The sequence below is a fragment of the Protopterus annectens genome, chromosome 10.part0 (assembly GCF_019279795.1).
Source record: "Protopterus annectens isolate FY-2018-M chromosome 10.part0, PAN1.0, whole genome shotgun sequence".
NCBI classification, from domain to species: domain Eukaryota; kingdom Metazoa; phylum Chordata; order Ceratodontiformes; family Protopteridae; genus Protopterus; species Protopterus annectens.
In genome coordinates this window covers 890,878,040-890,895,979 of record NC_056744.1, presented here as the reverse complement: position 1 = coordinate 890,895,979, position 17,940 = coordinate 890,878,040, and the positions used below count along the sequence as shown (strand labels likewise).

The 17,940-nt window shown below is 36.8% G+C and overlaps 1 protein-coding gene across 1 annotated transcript in view; it reads left to right on the top strand.

Annotated features, from left to right (window-relative positions):
• BCAR3 (BCAR3 adaptor protein, NSP family member) overlaps positions 1-17,940 on the top strand; it is a 738,013-nt gene that overhangs the window by 63,944 nt on the left and 656,129 nt on the right. The window lies entirely within an intron of this gene.

Genomic DNA, 17,940 nt, shown 5'->3' with positions numbered 1-17,940 from the left:
AAGATCATACTACAGTGAGAAAAGGGCACATTTCCCAGTCCCCACTGTAGTGCGATCTGTTATCAAAACATTGATTCCACATTAGCGACTGCACAGTACCATTCGCTAATGTGGAGTCGCACATTTTCTGGATTGGCATTACAAAAACTTGAAAACAGCCTTCTGACCTACCCAGCTTCATGTAAGTGCTGATCTAAATTTTGATAGTAAACGATTTATATTATTTAGCTGCATAACACACTACTGATCAAGAAATTTACTTCAGAAAGCTTAGCCAAGGTATGATAGCAGTAATCAGTGGTGTGGTGTGGGTTGTGTAGAACTTATCAATTCTGTTTGATCAGTCGGGCTTCAACTTCAAGGTATGGCTCCAGTAGTTAGGGGTAAATTCTATACATACAACAACTGATTTTTGCTTAAAGAGGATACTTTTCTTTACAGTGTTGAAGCTAATCTGATTCTAATAAATAAAAGTCTATATTCCAGCATAAATAGCAGCTAAATAACCTTTAACCTTCCAGCTTTTTTATGCCTCAGAGATCTTATGACACAGGACCCCTGAGGTGCTGTCACCAGAACCCATCCAATGTAGATCATGTTCTTGTATACTGCTATCTTTAAGTGCCTTCTGTGGCTGGTATTATAGAAATTTGCAGTCAAGGCCTAAAAACCTTGGTAATCTTTTATATTTTTATCCCATCTGTTCATTATAACTGAACTATATTCCATGAGTGCACTAGGTGATGCTTTCAGTCTTTACTTAAAATGAATTTCTTTAAATCAAGCAATTTGTTTTTATGAACTTCATTCCTTGTTGTCCTTATAGGTGTGTGCAGTTTGTCACAAAAATGCACAGTCTGTGGCAGCAATTGTTTGCCTTTTACTCTTATTTCACTCAATGGTAGCCCAGTTGTCTCTACCTAGAATTAGATTTTTAAGGTGCTTTTCATTTGGTATAGTTTTCTTTCTCCCCAGAACATTTCAGAAAATGTGTTTCTGCTTCACTGTTGTCACTGCTAGCCGAATATGTAAGTACATGCATACATATATACATCTATAGATACATATATTCATAAATAAATAAATACATGGACTGGGTCTCCCTGCCACACTTTGATGTCACCAGCATAATAATCCTTTTAGCAGATATGTAATATCATATTACAGCTGTCCTACTGAGTCAAAACATTACAGATTGTTCTGTAAAACTAAATACTTCTAACACATTTGAAAATACTTATCCATAATCCTCCCATAATGTCCAGCAGTTCTATATTAGGAAAAGCTGCACTTGTTATATTAATGACAGCAATGTGATTCCAATTGTGCCTTTACACATATGGGTGTTTTTCATTTTAAAGCAGTAAGTCTATAAGTCAGCACTTTGAAATTAGTGGAATATGTTTCTAACTGATATTTATATATTATACATTTAGCATTATATTTTGATTGCCTTGTTTATAATTACTTAATACTTTAAACCATTAAATCTGATGAAAAATCTGATGAAAGAGATTGGTGTAGCGGTTAAGGTGTTTACCTTAAAGACTTATGGTGCAGGGTTTGATTCTCTAAATGGCTAGGCTTAAAATGGTCCACAAGGGCAGTTAGCCTAATAGTAAGGGCAGTTAGTCTAATAGTAGCCTATGAACCTTGTTTTAGTGGATGGGAAACAGAAAATTTACCCCGGGGATCACAGCAGTGGCTCTGCTGGACAGAGGCATAGGGAACTAATGGCTCTGCTGGACAGAGGCACAGGGAACTAATCTAAGGGGATGGCAAAAGCCAACACATTCTGGCTAGGCTTACAGATGCCCTCAGGCAGATAGCCTAGTACTTCCCTACCTAAAAGTAGATATTCTGTTTTTATAAGCCTGTTGCATAGTGTAGTGCTTAGAGATAGCAACTTACTTTTTTACTTCTTTTCTCTTTTTATTTTTTGGTTTGTTTTCAGTGAACAGAACTCTGCCGACCTGTTCGGATGGGAGTGGCTCTTCATTAATGACTTTTTTCCCCACCATAAATCCTACTGTACTCTTTTTATAATTGTCTTCCTAACTATAAATGAAGTCTATAATCATTGCGTTATTTATGTTTTTCTGCTCTTCCTCTTCTCCATGCAATGTAAGCGAGGAAACTATTTTTCTAACCGTTAGTGCTTCCAAGATCATTCCTACCACACCAATGTCCTTGCCAGGCAATAATACTGTGTTTGCATTTTCATCTTTCTGAATTAACTGTCCTATACTACCATGCTGGGTTCAACAGAGTGTGTTATAGCTAGTGGCAGTTTTACAAATTATAACTAGATATTATTCTAATGCAGTCTAATTTCAGATAGCCCTCAAAAAAAAAATAGGTGTTATAAGGATTTATCCCTGTAAGTTAGAGGGGAAACTTGGGCCAGATTCATATAGATCTCCTGTCAATATTAGTGGATTAATCCATTGTAATAGCTCTTTACAGCAGGCTCACATGGGAGTAACAAGCCTTTATAAAGTCCACCTGTTTTATCACTCAACACTAGTGACACTTTATTATCATCATTGCCCTCCCCAGTTTTGTTTCTGTGTGGCACTGGAGTTCAGAATCCCCAAGAATCATAACCATTCACCACAGAACTTCTCTTCTTTTTCAGACATGGTAAGGAGATGCTCAGAATCTGCTGACTTCATGATTTTCTGTCTCAAATTATTTCTTTTCACAGTGGTAACATTCTTTCCTCCCACAGCCTTGTTTGCATACCTCAAAACATTTTCTCAAGAAACTTTGTATTCTAGTTCCCAGTTGTCATCTGACTTCCACCACATTTATTTTATGAAAGACTGGTGTAATATGTATCATCAAGATGACAAAATAAGCTTCCCACACTGTCATTGGTTTTCTTCCACTAAGAACATAACAGGTATTGGTCTAAAACAGTTAATGTAATGTCACTCTTGTAAGCTAAAGATTCCTGACCTAACCACAATGGTGGACATATGACTTTGCAGCTATAGTTATTGTGTAAATTCTCCTTCTAAAATTAGTCCATTCTACTGTCTGATGTCACCATGACTGACTGTAATCGTGTTTATAAATGCAAGGACATATGTGTAGTGTCCATTAATTTCACCAGTTTCCTAGCTACCCAACAAAACAGAATAAAGCCTCTGTTGATATGAAATGTAACCAATAGCAATAGCTCACCAAAGTGCCCAAGACTAAATTAAAATAGCATGACCAAGCTTAGCTTGTATTGGAAAATAATGAATGGCTTATGTAGACAATATTTAAACATGTAATACAATCTTTTCTAAGGTGCAAATGGCTTGTGTACTTCAAACATATTTAGTCAAAAATAAGACAAAATAACTTCACTAAAGTAGCATCACTCCACCCCATAAATATATATACCGTGTATTCATAATCTTGTAACAATGGCAAAACCTCATACACATCCTTTTTCCTTTCCAGAGTTCCCCAAACATCACTTGCTATACTCTAGCAATAGAAACTCATAAACCTTTCCAAATATCATTTCACTAAAGTTATGTGTGAAGCCATCAAATGTCAATGGAAAACAGTCCTGCACCCGGAGTCCCAAAACCTGATAACCTCTCCCTCCTTAAAGCTGTTTTCTGCATACATTGCTAATATTATTATGTTCTGTAATCATTATTGCTCCAGTACCAAAAACACGAAGCCCTCACAAAACAAAGAGGATTTTGATCTGGTCTCTGACCATAGCCATCTTGACACGTGTTCAAGACATCCATTCTTGAGAACATATAACACGTAAGCTATGACTGGAGAGACCCAGCCATAATTCCTTGTAGTACGTGGAGCTTTAGCTGTTCCAGTTTAAATCTAGTTAGCATGAAATGTTTTACAGCTTTGAGAGTCATGAAACATTCATCTCTGCCACACAAACAGTGGCCAGAAGCTAACTGGCCACTATTAAGCTCAAATGTGAGAGAATAGCATAGCAATGAATGATGCTTAACATAGAGGATTATGATTGGCTCACCAATCATAACTAGTTTATTATGTGTTTGAGACATGAATGCCAAGAAATAAGCTTGAGAGGTGAATCTTACATCCATGTCAAGAGCACAAAATACAGGGTTATAATACAGGGTTATGATTTGTAAGAGGTGAATCTTACATCCATGTCGAAAACACATAATACAGGGTTATGATCAGTAAGAGGTGAATCTTACATCCATGTCGAGAACACATAATACAGGGTTATGATTGGTAAGAGGTTAATCTTACATCCATGTCGAGAACACATAATACAGGGTTATGATTGGTAAGAGGTTAATCTTACATCCATGTCGAGAACACATAATACAGGGTTATGATTGGTAAGAGGTTAATCTTACATCCATGTCAAGAACACATAATACAGGGTTATGATTGGTAAGAGGTTAATCTTACATCCATGTTGAGAGCACATAATACAGGGTTATGATCAGTAAGAGGTGACTATTACATCCATGTCGAGAGCACATAATACAGGGTTATGATCAGTAAGAGGTGACTCTTACATCCATGTCGAGAGCACATAATACAGGGTTATGATCAGTAAGAGGTGAATCTTACATCCATGTCGAGAACACATAATACAGGGTTATGATTGGTAAGAGGTTAATCTTCCATCCATGTCGAGAACACATAATACAGGGTTATGATTGGTAAGAGGTTAATCTTCCATCCATGTCGAGAGCACATAATACAGGGTTATGATTGGTAAGAGGTTAATCTTACATTCATGTTGAGAACACATAATACAGGGTTATGATCGGTAAGAGTTGAATCTTACATTCATGTCGAGAACACATAATACAGGGTTATGATCAGTAAGAGGTGAATCTTACATCCATGTCGAGAGCACATAATACAGGGTTATGATTGGTAAGAGGTTAATCTTACATCCATGTCGAGAACACATAATACAGGGTTATGATTGGTAAGAGGTTAATCTTACATACATGTTGAGAACATATAATACAGGGTTATGATCAGTAAGAGGTAAATCTTACATCCATGTCGAGAACACATAATACAGGGTTATGATTGGTAAGAGGTGAATCTTACATCTATGTTGAGAGCACATAATACAAGGTTATGATTGGTAAGAGGTTCATTTTACATCCATGTCGATAGCACATAACACAGGGTTATGATTGGTAAGAGGTTAATCTTACATCTATGTCGAGAACACATAATACAGGGTTATGATCAGTAAGAGGTGAATCTTACATCCATGTCGAGAACACATAATACAGGGTTATGATTGGTAAGAGGTTAATCTTACATCCATGTCAAGAACACATAATACAGGGTTATGATTGGTAAGAGGTTAATCTTACATCCATGTCGAGAGCACATAATACAGGGTTATGATCAGTAAGAGGTGAATCTTACATCCATGTCGAGAACACATAATACAGGGTTATGATTGGTAAGAGGTGAATCTTACATCCATGTCGAGAACACATAATACAGGGTTATAATCAGTAAGCTTTATCTGCTCCATGTACAATGACTTACAGGGGAGAAAATCACTAAGAATTTTGTTGGCTCTCAAACCAGTAAACCAGTGTAATGCTATCTGTTGTGTTTACACTCACCTGTATGTCTCTCAACTGTTTAGATTTTTGCAGAAAATCCAGATTATTGCATCATATTTTTGATCTGTTCCTCCTAAAATCTGTTTTTCAGAGAAACTACCGAGGACTGAAGTCCAAAAATAACTACATTCATTTGAGTTTCAAAGTTTGTAACCTTCATGTTATGCAGGCAAACGTATCCTGTTATTATTATTTTTTTAAAGGAAGTTAGGGACACAATAAGAGTACAGGGTTATGATCAGTAAGAGGTGAATCTTACATCCATGTCAAGAACACATAATACAGGGTTATGATCAGTAAGAGGTGAATCTTACATCCATGTCAAGAACACATAATACAGTGTTATGATCAGTAAGAGGTGAATCTTACATCCATGTCAAGAACACATAATACAGGGTTATGATTGGTAAGAGGTGAATCTTACATCCATGTCAAGAACACATAATACAGTGTTATGATCAGTAAGAGGTGAATCTTACATCCATGTCAAGAACACATAATACAGGGTTATGATTGGTAAGAGGTGAATCTTACATCCATGTCAAGAACACATAATACAGTGTTATGATCAGTAAGAGGTGAATCTTACATCCATGTCAAGAACACATAATACAGGGTTATGATTGGTAAGAGGTGAATCTTACATCCATGTCAAGAACAGATAATACAGTGTTATGATCAGTCAGAGGTGAATCTTACATCCATGTCAAGAGCACATAATACAGAGATATGATTGGTAAGAGGTGAATCTTACATCCATGTCAAGAACACATAATACAGTGTTATGATCAGTAAGAGGTGAATCTTACATCCATGTCAAGAACACATAATACAGGGTTATGATTGGTAAGAGGTGAATCTTACATCCATGTCGAGAGCACATAATACAGGGTTATGATCAGTAAGAGGTGAAACTTACATCCATGTCGAGAGCACATAATACAGGGTTATGATCAGTAAGAGGTGACTCTTACATCCATGTTGAGAACACATAATACAGGGTTATGATCAGTAAGAGGTGACTCTTACATCCATGTTGAGAGCACATAATACAGGGTTATGATCAGTAAGAGGTGAATCTTACATCCATGTCGAGAACACATAATACAGGGTTATGATCAGTAAGAAGTGAATCTTACATCCATGTTGAGAGCACATAATACAGGGTTATGATCAGTAAGAGGTTAATCTTACATCCATGTTGAGAGCACATAATACAGGGTTATGATCAGTAAGAGGTTAATCTTACATCCATGTCGAGAACACATAATACAGGGTTATGATTGGTAAGAGGTTAATCTTACATCCATGTCGAGAGCACATAATACAGAGTTATGATTGGTAAGAGGAGAATCTTACATCCATGTCGAGAACACATAATACAGGGTTATGATCAGTAAGAGGTGAATCTTACATCCATGTCGAGAGCACATAATACAGAGTTATGATTGGTAAGAGGTTAATCTTACATCCATGTCAAGAACACATAATACAGTGTTATGATCAGTAAGAGGTTAATCTTACATCCATGTCGAGAACACATAATACAGGGTTATGATTGGTAAGAGGTTAATCTTCCATCCATGTCGAGAACACATAATACAGGGTTATGATTGGTAAGAAGTGAATCTTACATCCATGTCAAAAGCACATAATACAGTGTTATGATTGGTAAGAGATGAATCTTACATCCATGTCGATAGCACATAATACAGGGTTATGATTGGTAAGAGGTGAATCTTACATCCATTACGAGAACACATAATACAGGGTTATGATCAGTAAGAGTTTAATCTTACATCCATGTCGAGAACACATAATACAGGGTTATGACTGGTAAGAGGTGAATCTTACATCCATGTCGAGAACACATAATACAGTGTTATGATTGGTAAGAGGTGAATCTTACATCCATGTCAAGAGCACATAATACAGAGTTATGATCGGTAAGAGGTGAATCTTACATCCATGTCGAGAACACATAATACAGGGTTATGACTGGTAAGAGGTGAATCTTACATCCATGTCGAGAACACATAATACAGTGTTATGATTGGTAAGAGGTGAATCTTACATCCATGTCAAGAGCACATAATACAGAGTTATGATCAGTAAGAGGTTAATCTTACATCCATGTTGAGAACACATAATACAGGGTTATGATTGGTAAGAGGTGAATCTTACATCCATGTCGAGAGCACATAACACAGAGTTATGATTGGTAAGAGGTTAATCTTACATCCATGTCAAGAACACATAATACAGGGTTATGATCAGTAAGAAGTTAATCTTACATCCATGTCGAGAACACATAATACAGGGTTATGATCGGTAAAAGGTTAATCTTACATCCATGTCCAGAACACATAATACAGGGTTATGATCGGTAAGAGGTTAATCTTACATCCATGTCAAGAACACATAATACAGGGTTATGATTGGTAAGAGGTGAATCTTACATCCATGTCGAGAACACATAATACAGGGTTATGATCGGTAAAAGGTTAATCTTACATCCATGTCCAGAACACATAATACAGGGTTATGATCGGTAAGAGGTTAATCTTACATCCATGTCAAGAACACATAATACAGGTTTATGATTGGTAAGAGGTGAATCTTACATCCATGTCGAGAGCACATAATACAGGGTTATGATTGGTAAGAGGTGAATCTTACATCCATGTTGAGAACACATAATACAGTGTTATGATTGGTAAGAGGTTAATCTTACATCCTGTCGACAACACATAATACAGAGTTATGATCGGTAAGAGGTTAATCTTACATCCATGTCGAGAACACATAATATAGGGTTATGATTGGTAAGAGGTGAATCTTACATCCATGTCAAGAACACATAATACAGGGTTATGATTGGTAAGAGGTGAATCTTACATCCATGTAGAGAACACATAATACAGTGTTATGATTGGTAAGAGGTTAATCTTACATCCATGTCAAGAGCACATAATACAGGGTTATATGATCAGTAAGAGGTGAATCTTACATCCATGTCAAGAACACATAATACAGAGTTATGATTGGTAAGAGGTGAATCTTACATCCATGTCGAGAACACATAATACAGGGTTATGATCAGTAAGAGGTTAATCTTACATCCATGTCGAGAACACATAATACAGGGTTATGATCAGTAAGAGGTTAATCTTACATCCATGTCGAGAACACATAATACAGGGTTATGATTGGTAAGAGGTGAATCTTACATCCATGTCGAGAACACATAATACAGGGTTATAATCAGTAAGCTTTATCTGCTCCATGTACAATGACTTACAGGGGAGAAAATCACTAAGAATTTTGTTGGCTCTCAAACCAGTAAACCAGTGTAATGCTATCCGTTGTGTTTACACTCACCTGTATGTCTCTCAACTGTTTAGATTTTTGCAGAAAATCCAGATTATTGCATCATATTTTTGATCTGTTCCTCCTAAAATCTGTTTTTCAGAGAAACTACCGAGGACTGAAGTCCAAAAATAACTACATTCATTTGAGTTTCAAAGTTTGTAACCTTCATGTTATGCAGGCAAACGTATCCTGTTATTATTATTTTTTTAAAGGAAGTTAGGGACACAATAAGAGTACAGGGTTATGATCAGTAAGAGGTGAATCTTACATCCATGTCAAGAACACATAATACAGGGTTATGACTGGTAAGAGGTGAATCTTACATCCATGTCAAGAACACATAATACAGTGTTATGATCAGTAAGAGGTGAATCTTACATCCATGTCAAGAACACATAATACAGGGTTATGATTGGTAAGAGGTGAATCTTACATCCATGTCAAGAACACATAATACAGTGTTATGATCAGTAAGAGGTGAATCTTACATCCATGTCAAGAACACATAATACAGGGTTATGATTGGTAAGAGGTGAATCTTACATCCATGTCAAGAACACATAATACAGTGTTATGATCAGTAAGAGGTGAATCTTACATCCATGTCAAGAACACATAATACAGGGTTATGATTGGTAAGAGGTGAATCTTACATCCATGTCAAGAACACATAATACAGTGTTATGATCAGTAAGAGGTGAATCTTACATCCATGTCAAGAGCACATAATACAGAGTTATGATTGGTAAGAGGTGAATCTTACATCCATGTCAAGAACACATAATACAGTGTTATGATCAGTAAGAGGTGAATCTTACATCCATGTCAAGAACACATAATACAGGGTTATGATTGGTAAGAGGTGAATCTTACATCCATGTAGAGAGCACATAATACAGGGTTATGATTGGTAAGAGGTGAATCTTACATCCATGTCGAGAACACATAATACAGGGTTATGATCAGTAAGAGGTGAATCTTACATCCATGTCGAGAACACATAATACAGGGTTATGATTGGTAAGAGGTTAATCTTACATCCATGTCGAGAACACATAATACAGGGTTATGATCGGTAAGAGGTTAATCTTACATCCATGTCGAGAACACATAATACAGGGTTATGATCAGTAAGAGGTGAATCTTACATCCATGTCAAGAACACATAATACAGGGTTATGATCAGTAAGAGGTGAATCTTACATTCATGTCGAGAACACATAATACAGGGTTATGATCAGTAAGAGGTGAATCTTACATTCATGTCGAGAACACATAATACAGGGTTATGATTGGTAAGAGGTGAATCTTACATCCATGTCAAGAACACATAATACAGGGTTATGATCAGTAAGAGGTGAATCTTACATCCATGTCGAGAACACATAATACAGGGTTATGATCAGTAAGAGGTGAATCTTACATCCATGTCAAGAACACATAATACAGGGTTATGATCAGTAAGAGGTGAATCTTACATCCATGTCAAGAACACATAATACAGGGTTATGATCAGTAAGAGGTGAATCTTACATCCATGTCAAGAACACATAATACAGTGTTATGATCAGTAAGAGGTGAATCTTACATCCATGTCAAGAACACATAATACAGGGTTATGATTGGTAAGAGGTGAATCTTACATCCATGTCAAGAACACATAATACAGGGTTATGATTGGTAAGAGGTGAATCTTACATCCATGTCAAGAACACATAATACAGGGTTATGATTGGTAAGAGGTGAATCTTACATCCATGTTGAGAACACATAATACAGGGTTATGATTGGTAAGAGGTGAATCTTACATCCATGTCAAGAACACATAATACAGTGTTATGATCAGTAAGAGGTGAATCTTACATCCATGTCAAGAACACATAATACAGGGTTATGATCAGTAAGAGGTGAATCTTACATCCATGTCAAGAACACATAATACAGGGTTATGATCAGTAAGAGGTGATTCTTACATCCATGTCGTGAACACATAATACAGTGTTATGATCAGTAAGAGGTGAATCTTACATCCATGTCAAGAACACATAATACAGTGTTATGATCAGTAAGAGGTGAATCTTACATCCATGTCAAGAACACATAATACAGGGTTATGATCAGTAAGAGGTGAATCTTACATCCATGTCAAGAACACATAATACAGGGTTATGATTGGTAAGAGGTTAATCTTACATCCATGTCGAGAACACATAATACAGGGTTATGATCTGTAAGAGGTGAATCTTACATCCATGTCAAGAACACATAATACAGGGTTATGATCAGTAAGAGGTGAATCTTACATCCATGTCATTTGCTCATCGGTACAGACAGATTTTATTGCGCTGGAGGTTACGTTTGTCTTTTTCCAGCTATCAGAGCATAATCACCACACTCGGTGCACTAAAAAGAAAAGTTTAAGCACTTTTTTATGTCAGAAGAGTGATTAACAAAGTTGTCTTTCTCACAGATTCACAGCGTGATTACAGCAGTTCATGTGCCATGCGCATTTAGAAGTTATCTCTTTACTGCTTGCTGTGACAGAAAATGTATCTCTTGAGTTTTATGAACAGTTATAGCTTAAACAAACAACCTAGCTTCAGAACTGGGGACAGCATAATGGATTTACTTAAGACCATCATCATGTTTACTTTATTTTGTGGAATGCTGATAAATTCATAGACTTTTTACGCTGTAAATTGCTCTACCATTTCAGAGCGACTGCAACTGTCAAACCTCTTCCTAACTTTCCATAAGTGAGTTTGCTGTATGATTCACAATTTATTCCTTCACCTAAATTACACCAGCAATCTGTACTCAGCTTCTACTGTTTCCCTTTCTTGTGAATAAAATAATTTTAGATGTAACAGAAGTCACCCTGGCCTTCCATGACAGTGATCTCCTCTTCCTTATATGTACCACAAGTGTCAAAGCAATTCAAAGCCATCTACAAGATAGCTCTAATTCACTAACTTTATTTTTCTCCAAATTATTAATAGCGAATATCTCTAAAACCTAAAACATGATGCTAAGAATGAGTTAGACTCCTCTACAAAGCCTAGACCCTTTAGGCACCTGTCTGAAATACGTTTCACCATTTAGATACCTCAGTGGTTGATACTTGCATTTTTTTACACCAGTATCAACATAGCCAGGTTTTCCCTAAAATTACATTTGCTACACAATTATACTAGACTTTTCACTCCCTCAGACTAGATGTGTATTGTCTGAGCTGTACTCTGCCCCTGATGGAATGTGGACCTCCACTATTCAGTCCTGCTGTGCCTAGAAACCCCAAATTAATTAAAACATTTATTGACAAAATATGCTTCTTTATTTCCCTATCCCACCACTGTTTGCCTCACTCCAGATCAGTAAGATTTGTCCATGGAGCATATTCTAGCTTTGCAGCAGGACTGTGGAGAAGGAACATCTGCTGGTATGACAGTTCATAGAAATGTTAAATTGGGAGCATTGCATACAGGTACTGATTTAGCTGCCAATACTCACAGTTTAAGTGATTTTTTTTAATCAACGTACAATTTTGATGAGGCAAGTAACTCTACTAGTCCTGTTTTTACAAGTAATGACAACAATGACAGTGAACTTACTTTTAAAGCCAGGTTGAGTAAAATGGAAACATTGTTTTTAAAATATAAATCATTACAGATGGACAGCTCATTTTTGAGACATTGTATTGCCAACAAGCGAGTCCGTAGAGAACTGCGCCTTTGGAAATACCTGAATGGTGTTACATTCGGGTCTGTGTTTCACCTTGAACTGTTGGATTTTTTTTTTTGACAAAATGGGCTGTACACTAATGGAACCCATTATCAAGGAGAATTTAAGGAGCATGAGTTCTATTGAAGAAGAAATTAAGAATTTAGATGCACAGTTAAAAAATGACCTGCTTTTTAAGCATAATATTGACAGTTTTCAATGTATTTTTGTTAATGTGGCTGAACAGGAAAAGATTTATTTTTCCAGAAAACAGAAAAAAAATCTTAAGGGACATTAAGGACTATACTAATAAGGATGTTTACCCTAGGCTACCAAAAAGTACTGGTATTTTTAGTTCCAGCAATGACAACGGTGAAGAGAATGATGGTGTTGACCCCAACAATGGTCAAGATAATGTCAACAATGACCAGAATGGCCCTCGGAGGTACAAAAGAATTCAGGAAATGTTCAAAAAAAGGGGGATGGTCACCCTACCTCTAGGGACAGTCAAAAAACACAAGTTTTTTGCAACTCTCATTGAAAACGACCTCAGAACTAGTAGCTGACAACATATTTGATGGTAACGACCATGTTGATGCATCTGATAATGTATACAAATTTCAAAGTTGTAAGATTTATCATTTTTCATCACTTCTTGTTTCTCCTGTGTTTGGTCATTGTTCCAACACGGTTTTAAATATGTACATTCTAACAAACCTGATCTGGTCGATGTGGTAATGGAACTTAAAACTTTTTACCAGAAAATTGAACCTCAAATGTATTTTACCTCCTGATGAGCAAAGGTCTGATATTCCATTACTGCAAAGATCTAGTACTTTCAACCCCCCCCCCATTAATTCCATGTACACATCTTTTGAACAATTATGTGAGCAAAGCATCAGGGATTGGCATTCTACCCACAAGGGGTATAAGTTCCACAACCTTTCAAGTGAAGAGATAGAACTTATGCATAGACTTGCCAACGATTCCACCATACGAATTATGAAACCAGACAAAGGAGGGGGTGTTATTATCATGGGCAGAATTTTGTACTCCTCAAAGATGCTGGCATTTTTACAAAGTGGTAGATTTTTTGTTGAGGTATCACAAAATGAGGTGAACATTGCTTATCATAGTATAGACCTAATTTTGGAAAAAATATTTATTACATTTGATCTACCTCTTCATGTCAGAGAATTTCTTACTGTTTGCAAACCTAAGATCCCAGGAATCTTTGGTATTCCCAAGATTTATAAGTCAGTTACTGACCCTTCATTGTGACCTATAGTGGCACCAGTGGGTTCGAAGACCAAACCACTGGCAAAATTTGTTGATATTAAATTTAAAACTTTTTTTGTGAATAAAAGTCACAACATAATAATTCATGGCACTTTTTGAACTTGATTTCAGACTGTCCTTTTTTGCCTAATACCCTACTGGTGACCATCAATGTAAAGGACCTTTTTTAGTTATTCCCCATGATGAAGGACTGGACTGGTTCCACCAAGCTCTGGTTAAAGGCTCCATTCTGTTGAATAATGAAATTAGTCTTATATATCAGATTATGGAACTTGTCCTGACAAACAAAAACAACTTTGTATACTTTGAAGGGGAGTACTACAAACAACATACAGGCGTTGTGATGGGGGCCACTTGTGCCCCCATCTTTGCCAATGTGGTCCTATGGTTTTCAGAAACAAATTTTGTTTTAAATTCAGTATTTGCACCTATGTATGGTTTGTATCTGATTTTTTTGGACGATATTTTTATTTTGTGGAAAAGAAGTTTGGAGGGCTTAGAACATTTTGTGGACTTCCTTAACCACTCTAATGATTTTTTGGAGTTTACTCATCACTCTCATAATAACTCAATAGATTTTTTGGATGTGACTCTTTACAAGAACTTGGAGAATTTCAGATATGAATCTAATATATATAGGAAACCAACCTCTTCTAATGCCTACTTACATTTCTCTAGCTAGCATCCAATCTGGCAAAAGAAAAAATTAGTAACAGGTCAGTTAATTAGGCTATGTAGGTTGGTTTCAAATGGTGAAGTGCTCAAAGTAGAGGTTGCAAAATTGGTTATGTTACTCGGGGGGGGGGGGGTTACCCCAAAGATTTTTTTGATACCACCATTGATTATGTTATGGAAAACAGGGATGTTAGATATAAGCCCCTTTTATGCAACAATGATGTGGGTACCAACTCTATTAATCTTGATGGTTAAGGAACTAACACTCAACATGATCAGCATAACTTGTCAGAAGTATTTGTTTTGCAGTACAATCCAGGTATTTATTTATTACAGGACACAATTAAGAAACACTGGGCAACTGTTTTTGAATCATTGGGACTTATGGGTCGGTTAGGTCCAGAATCCAAATTAGTTTATAAAAATAACAAAAACTTTTAAGGGTATTTTTGAAACCAACAAGCAACGAATGAATGGCCACACCAATGGGTGGGAATGAAAAAATGTGGGGACTGCTGACAATGCAGGTATATCCTGGAAGTTAGTAGTTTTCCTTGTTCAAGGTTGCTCATTCTTGCTTACTGTTAAAAGTAAATATGGCTGTAACACTAAAGGGTTGTTTATATCAGTTTTCGTGCCACTTGTGCTGCTTTTTATATTGGCAAAACTCACGGCCCTTTACGTATGAGACTTTATCAGCATCTTTATGCTATTAAGAGCAAAAATACAAGTAATGCACTTTGTAAACATTCCACCATGTGTCCTAGTTATAAGAAATTTGTATTTGTTATTTTGGAAAAGGTGGGTGCACTAGACAGAGAGGGTGACTGGGAGACCTTAGTGGAGAAAAAGGAACTGTATTGGCAATCTCTCTTAAATGCCACTACCCCCCCAGAGCTTTATGAGTAGATATCGATCAAACCTATTTTAAAGTTGAAAGCAGGTATTGTTTGATTTTTATTATGAAATGGTATGCATTTTTTTAGTATATAAAGTAACTAATGCAATTTTATTAATGGCATTAACTTCTATGTATATATATATATATATATATATATATATATATATATATATATATATGTGTGTGTGTGTTTTTTATCTTTTAGTATTCAAAATGCACTTGGATTTTATGAAGGTAACAAAATGTTTTGTAACTTTGTATCTTGTATTTTGGTGCCACCTTTCCTAGAAAGTGAGATGTTGCACAAAATGTTGTATCACATGCCTTGCACTTGGGCCCCACCAGCTCAAGGAAGTGAGGTTCATCCCTTAAGGAAGTGATGTTTTTATGGTATTTAAAGGATGTGAGTTAGTGTATCTGTTTGTCTGATGACGTTTCTGCATCACTGGAAATGAAAGCGCTTACATTTGTTTATTAAAATACTGTTTTCTGGCTTTGGATCAGTGTTCTTTCTTCTTGCAGTGTCACTTTTCACTGTTGGGCTTGGTTACTTGCTTGAACAGGAAATGTTACCATTCTATGAACTGCCAGGTAGTATGTGATCCAAATTGGGTCATAATCACATTTGCAAAGCACCCAGCCATTTGTAAGAGTTCAAATGTATGTAATAGTCTAGCTGCCCCTCTGGGTCATTTTAAGCCTGGTCAGTTTCCCTTTTTCTACTTGAATTAACCTATCCCATATGGTTAGAGATTGGCCTTACCCATCCCATGGCTCATAGTTATATATTACTTCCAAAGAGAATAACTGGGATCATACCCTAGATAATTTTGAGGGGGACCTGTGCATTTAGGAGCTGCCTCTATCCACTATTAGTACAAGGGGCAGTCGTGAGGTAAATTTTCTGTTTCCCATCCATAGATCCAAGTTGCACTTAAATATGGACAGAGATGAACTTTGCTTTATGTGGATAGTGAGCCTATTCCAGAGCAGCAGTATCCCCTGCAAGATCTACCTGCCCTTCCAAACCATTCTGCTGATCCTGCAAAAGAGGTTTACATCACTAGACTGAGTATTTTTGATGCCATTTGATTTGCTGATGTGCAGTAAATCCAATAGTACTGGGTGAGAATATACCTTGTATGCCAGACACAGGTCACATCTTAGCAGTCTGTAGGATACCAAATATAGTGACAGGGCTTTGAGTCAGTCCATGAAGGACATGTTGTTTAGGCTTTGTATCTTTTTAGTAAGGTACCTCTGTGGGTGTCCCAGATGTTGCATTTGTCTGGACAGATGCATGCCAAAAGGGGCATTATATTCAATGATTGGCCTAATGAAGTCTGAGTAAAGGGAGACTCTGGCATCCCTAGATCTAGACACAATCAATTTGTTTATAAGCTGTGCAATATAGAAGGACTTTCTTACAACAGTGGACACATGTTGGTCAAATGCTAGATCACTGTCCATATAAGTTCCCAAATCCCAAACAGCTGGATCAGCTGTTAGGGGCATATTGCAAATGTGGTAGTTCCCTTGGATAAATAACTTCCCACAGGATACAATAATGTATTTTTTGGCATTTACTTTTAGTCCATGATTTTGGCACCAGTTATTTATTTGGGACAAACCTTCCTGTAGGATGGCTAAGCCATTTGAGGATTCAATGACTACTTCTAGCTTGCAATCATCTGCAAACTTAGTCAGGCAGAGCCCTTTGGTATTGCCTTTTACTTCAGAAAAATAGATGTTAAACAGGAGAGATCCCAGCACAGAACCATGGTGACTGGTCTGTTTGTGTGGTAACTTCCCCTATTTTAATTTCCTGCATCCTGTCTGTGAGACAGTTCTCAATTCAGTGGGTGGCATAGAGATTTATCCCCAATTCATTTAGCATTTCTGCTATGCCTGAGTGGGGATTTATGTCAAAAGCTTTAACCACCAGGTCAAGGTACGAGGTGTGCAGCATTTTGTCTGTTCCCATTGCTTTGGTGACCTTTTCAGTCAGGTCCACCAAGTTGCTTAAACATGACCAGTCTTTGACAAATCCAAATTAAGACAGTCCCACTTTGGAGGTTCCCTGTGTCCTGACTGATTAGTTCCATGATAAGTCTTTCCATGGCTTTACATATGAGGTTGGTCAGACTTATGGGTCTGTGGAAGGACATTCCTTATGCAGGGGAATGACCGCAGCTGTTCTACAGTCACTTGGTACAAAACCTGTATGGAGGTTGAGATTGAACAGCATTGTTAGGGGTGTGAACAAATCATGCTTCATGCTATTTAAGATGCATCCAGGGATATTATCATGACCTAGTAATGTAGTATTTTAGCTTTTAATAGCACTTTTTGGAC